We start from the raw sequence: 6,000 nt of genomic DNA, 5'->3' as shown, positions 1-6,000 counted from the left end.
AGAAAAATAGAGAAAGGTATTATGCTGCTTGTCATTTATCTTGATGATTTGATCATCACATGTGATAGTGATGAAGATATCCTTCATGTGAAAATGCTATTGAAGCAAAAGTTTGAGATGAAAGATTTGGGAGAGCTGTGTTACTTCTTGGGCATTGAGGTGATTAGATCTACAAGTGCGATATGGCTCTTGCAGAGGCAGTATGGATTGGACATGTTGTCCAGATATGGGATGATAAGCTATAAGCCTATTTCAGTTCCTTTGGAGCAAAATGTGAAGCTGAGCGCAGATGCAAGTGAGCTTCTGGAAGACCCTACTATGTACAGACGCATAGTAGGAAGTTTGATTTATACGACTATTATTAGGCCAGACTTGAGCTATGCTATTGGTTTGGTAACTCAGTTTATGCAGGCTCCAAGGAAACTGCATTTGGATGCGGCTAGACGCATACTAAGGTATGTGAAGTCCACGTTGCAGTACGGACTATTTTAGGAGACTAGGGTTCAGATACAGTTGTAGGGATACACTGATGTTGATTGGGCTGGTCGTATTTTTGATATGCGATCTACCATTGGATATGTGTTCTTTTTTGGGAGTGCTGCAATCACTTGGAGGAGCAAGAAACAGGCTATAGATGCCTTGTCGAGCACAGAGGCTGAGTACAAGGGTGCAGCAACGGATGCATGTGAGGTAGCTTGGTTGCATAAGCTAGTTTATGATATGCATTAGTCTACAGATGGGCCAGTTGTCATTTATTGTGACAACATGAGTAGTATACACTCGGTAGATAACCCAATCTATCATGCTAGAACAAAGCACATTGAGGTGCATTATCACTATGTGTGGGGGAGAAGGTTCTAGTAGGTCTTATTGATTTTTTATGTAAGCACAGAGGATCAGGTAGCTGACGTATTTGCGAAGGCAATGGGTGCTAAGAAGCTACGTAAGTTCAAAGACCTGCTTGGTGCAGGAATTGGGATTGAGCTCGAGGGGGAGTGTTGAGACATTGAGCTCCACTCGTGATATGCCAGGGTGACCGTTGTGCATTTATGTCACCGACTTGTTAGCTGTAGATGCAGTTGGTACACCACCCATGAATAATAGCTAGATGACAGCTACTCTAGTTAGTGGCTCAGTTAGTATGCCACCTTAGTTAGCTGAGTTTGGTTTCAGACCCACATATAGGGTTCACCTATTCATTTTCTACTTAGAGAGTTCTTTTGGCTTTCACCTCCAGCTTTGTGTGTATTCCCCCATTGTGTATGCGAGAAAGCCGCAAGTGAGACTCCTTCCTTCTCTCCCACTCTCTTCACAATAAATCCATCATATTTCAGCCTATCGGCAAGATACTTAGCTCTAGTAGACCTGCGCAAAATAGGCTCACTACCAGGTGCTCTCAAAACATCCCTTGTCTTCCTTACTCCAGGTGTAACAATAGAAGGAATACCCAACTCATCATCAAGGCTCTGTTCTGAGCTACTGGATTCACCATCCACATAAGAGTGACGTGCATTCACATCAACCTTCGGCGGATCTACTTTCTCTTTTCCTTTTTGTGATACTTGCATACCACTATCTGTGTTGCTTTGAGGAGATCCTCCTGATCTCAATCTGCCTGTCTATGGTGAAGTATGTGAACCACTACTAGAGGACACTACAGGTCCACTAATATTTTGTGATTGCTACTGTGAATTCTATGCAGCATTGCCATTTTGTGCATCTACATCATCAATCACGTTTACTAGTCTATACCAGCTGCTCATCTCATCAAAAACAACATCTCTGTTCACTATAAACTTACGAGTAGAAGGGTTATAGCATCTATACCCTTTCTGCTACAGAGAATAACTAATAAAGATGCACTTCTTAGCTTTTGGATCCAACTTGGATCTCAACTCATCTGGGACATGAACATAGGCAATGCAACCAAAAACTTTCAAATGAGAAATATCTAATTTCCTACCAGTATAGTATACCTCTCCTCTGGCGTCATGCCATGTATTGTTGCAGTGGGAGTCCTGTTCATTATGTAGACTATTGTAGCAACTGCTTCAACCCAATAATAATCTGGCAGGTCTTTTTTGTTGAGCATGGCATGAGATACCTCTCCAATATGCCTGTTTTTCCTTTCTGCAAGTCCATATTGCTATGGGGTATGACTGCATGAATATTGCTGCTTTATGCCATGCTCCTGCAAGGAACCTTGCAAACTCATTCGAGAGGTACTCTTCCCCTCCATCTGACCTTAGGCATTTTATTTGCAGTCCTGTTTCTTTTTCAACCATAGCTTTAAAAGCTTTGAAATGCCCAAACACTTCACTTTTCTTTTTCATGAAATACACCCAAACTTTTTTGCTATAGTGATCAATACAAGTGACAAAATAATGATAGCTTCCAATAGATATATCTTTAGTAGTCCACACATCAGAGTGTATTAATTCCAATGGCCTCTTACTCTCTTGAACATGTCTAGGAAATGGTTTCCTTGCCTGTTTTCCAAATTGACAAGCTTCACATACCTTATGCATTTCTGCAACCTTGAACTTAGGCAATTCTGCAAAAATATTTTGGGCCTGCATTAATTTAAGTCACTGTACATTAACATAAACAATGCGCTTATGCTAGATATCAATATCTGCAACTACACTGGTCCCATGTGCAAACATTGTTGCACTCAATTCAGGCATGTCCGCATCCAACGTAAACATCCTGCCCTTCTTCTTTCCTTTTACTGTCAAGCGACCTTTATTTTTCATATCCTCAATAAAGCATCCATGAGGATTAAATCTGACCTGCAAGCCCTACTCAACCATTTGACCAATAGAAACTAGGTTCTTGGGGATATTTCGGACATGAAATACATTAGACAGGTATTTCTTTTTCCAATCTTGCATAGACAAAGGAATTTTACCAATCTGCACAATAGGATGTGTAGTATCATCACCAGTCTCCACAAGTCCTGGTCTTTCCATTTTCCTTGCATTCTGCATGACTTGTCATGTGGTTTGATGCTCATAAATAGATGCTCATTTCTGTCATCACCCTGTCTACTAGAGGATGCATAATTGCCTTGCTGCAATTTTCCAGTCATGATGTCATTCTGCCCTGCCCTGGCTGGGTGCTATTATTGGTTGAACAATTTAGTTAGCATTATTTAGCCATATACTCTTTTGCGCCTGCCACACGGGGAGGCCTAAGTGAAGCGGACGCCTTTTTGAAAAGCAAAAATCATTTTTGTGTCTCTTGCATTTCCGAAACAGCCTGTTCTTCTTTCTTTTGTTAGCCTTGTCGTGTCTCTCGTTTCCGAGTTGCATGGACAGTAAATAGATCGCCTACATTCTCCTCAGTTATAGCATGCATCCCATCACTATTACCACTGGAAAATGACATGCAGATGTTGGTTGATGATTGCAAAATGCTCAATAAATAATTGGGATGGTTTAAATATCTTGTCATTAATACTATAAAAACAATAGAAAGATATTGCCATATGATATAAATGTGTTAAATAAGTAATTATTTATGTATAATATTATTACATTGAGAGTGATTATGAGGGATGTTTCTTAAAGGAATTAATTTTCAACACTTTTTTAAGGTAATAACAAGGGTACAAATGAATGTCTATGAATAAGAAGATTTATGTTATGTAAAAATGAATGAGTGACTAGTCTGTATAAAATAAAAGTGAAAATACCATGTTTCCTAAAGAAATACTATTTTTTAAATCTCTTGAAAAACACGCTCGGATAAACCTGCTCATAGGTTTTTGCTCGTAAAATTGACGCATCCTTGTTGAGGCAACCATATCAATTGTTGGTGGAGAGGCTATGTTCTACTGCATTATATGCCTTGAGCAGCTTCTCTAGTACCTCAACATCCCAACCCTCTTGCTAGGGTAGATTTGCATATGCATATAGGTCATTTCTCTTCAGCATTTGTTAGTAGTCACTAGGTATGGGCACATCGGCTGTGGCGAGTCTGGTCTACTACTTTTTCAGCCTATCTTAATTTCTTGCTATGGAGAGTTTTGGTTTGTAAGATGCCCACGAAGGACAGGCTTGTCAAATGGAGACGGAACATCTCACCTTTCTACCATTCTATAAGGTGTAGTCAGAGAGTCATTTTCATCTTTTATGGGCTTGCTTTCAAAGATAAAGGAGTCTGGAAAATGATTCACTCTTGGTTGATAGAGCTAATATTCAGGTCACCGTGTGCTAGAAGACTGCCATGTTTGGTGACATGTGGGATGGCTAAGTATCAGTTAATGAGTTGGCATTTGGTGAGAGTGACAGTGATACAAGGATTATGGAAGTGGAGAAACTCTTTGATTTTTCACAAGATCCCATTGCCAAGGGATTTTCACTCCTGTTTGAGGCAATAGTGTTTGGATGCTCTCTTTTACTTTGGTAGACATCATGATTCTCTGCGCATTGCAGCAAGGCTTCTTGCCAACAATCACTTTTGACTTAAGCTCATTCTTGTAAATTTTTATTATTTTTTGTTATTTTAACACATTTGTTCTCGCAAAAAAATATAAAAATAAAAACTTCCTTTCAGCCGTCTCTCTGCCTCGCCCCTTGTCTCCCTGTCCTCTCCCTTCTTGCCTCGTCTCACCCTTTCAAGAAATGTGAGCAAGAAAACCTATTTTTTCTTGCTCAAGGGTAGTGCGCCTGGCACCCTATGATTGTTTGTTTTGTACACCAAAGATGTCCACCCTCTTGTGAACCTAGCTTTTCAAGAGCAATTATTGGCCTACCCTTTGGGTAGGTCTAAGTGGAGGTTCGCTTCTGTAAGAAGCAAAATTTACAATTTTCTTTTTGTAAAAGTCCCAAATTTTATCTTTCCCTTGAAATCCTCCACCTTTTTCTCTATATATCTATATATATATATATATATCCCCCCTCGACACTCTCTCTCTCTCTCCTTTATCTCCTGTAGTCTTCCTACACACCATCTCCACTATATTCTTTTTCCCTTTTTTGATCTTGTGCAAGCCTTATGAAATTAATAAATATCATTCACCTTGTTATGTAAACCAAAGCAGTCTACCTTCTTACGAACCTATTTTCTCGAAAAGCTTTCAGGTGTGGATTTTAGGGGAGTCACGCGTGAGCCTGAAACCCCTCTTATGTAAAGCGTCTTCATCTTCATAATATCTCAACACTTTCCTCGTGTCATCGCATTTGCTTGTGAACATTACTAGCCCCGACTGGGTGCTATTATTGGCTAAACAATTTAGTTAGCACTATTTAGCCACACTCTTTTGGGCCTGCCACACAGGGAGGCCTAAGTGAAGCCGACGCCTTTTTCAAAAGTGAAAATCATTTTTGTGTTAATTGTATGAAAATTGCTTGTCCGTGCCACACCTGTTGCAACGTTTCTTCCACATGTTCTCGACTGTGTGGTCCACAGCATGCAAGCTCCTGCATTTTCGAAACATCATGTTCTTCCTTCTTTTTTGTTTGCCTTGTTGTGTCTCTTGTTTTTGAGTTGCATGGATAGTAAATAGATCCCTAGCATTCTCCTCGGTTACAGCATGCAACCCATCACCATTACCGCTGGAAAATGACATGCAGACGTTGGTCGATGATTGCGAAATGCTCAATACATAATTGGGATGGTTTGAAGTCTCTTTGGGAACTATGAATAACTCAGAGCCATTCTCACATCAGAAGCTTATTCAAATAGCGTTGGTTTGGAACCCTTGATAAGCCAAGATTCGGTTCCAAATAATTTTCCTTGTAGTTGTCTTCAATCATGCATTTGAATGTTGAATCAATGGAGCTGCTTGTAATAAAATTATGTAAAATTAATTGCAAGGGGTGAACAACTGCTAATAGAAAAGTAGGATTCTAGGAGTGATGCATGCATTTGGGCAAGACGCTCACGTGTCCATCCCTTTCGGGGCTTCTACATTGCTCCAAAGACAGTCGGCTTGCCAAGGAAAGGCATGGCTGTCGGTGAATGAGGAGGACCAAGTCATTTGCCTTTGCCAAG

This window comes from Dipteris shenzhenensis, chromosome 19, assembly GCF_047967505.1.
Source record: "Dipteris shenzhenensis isolate YYH24624 ecotype China chromosome 19, Dip_SZ_1.0, whole genome shotgun sequence".
NCBI lineage: Eukaryota > Viridiplantae > Streptophyta > Polypodiopsida > Gleicheniales > Dipteridaceae > Dipteris > Dipteris shenzhenensis.
This window is presented reverse-complemented; position numbering follows the sequence as displayed.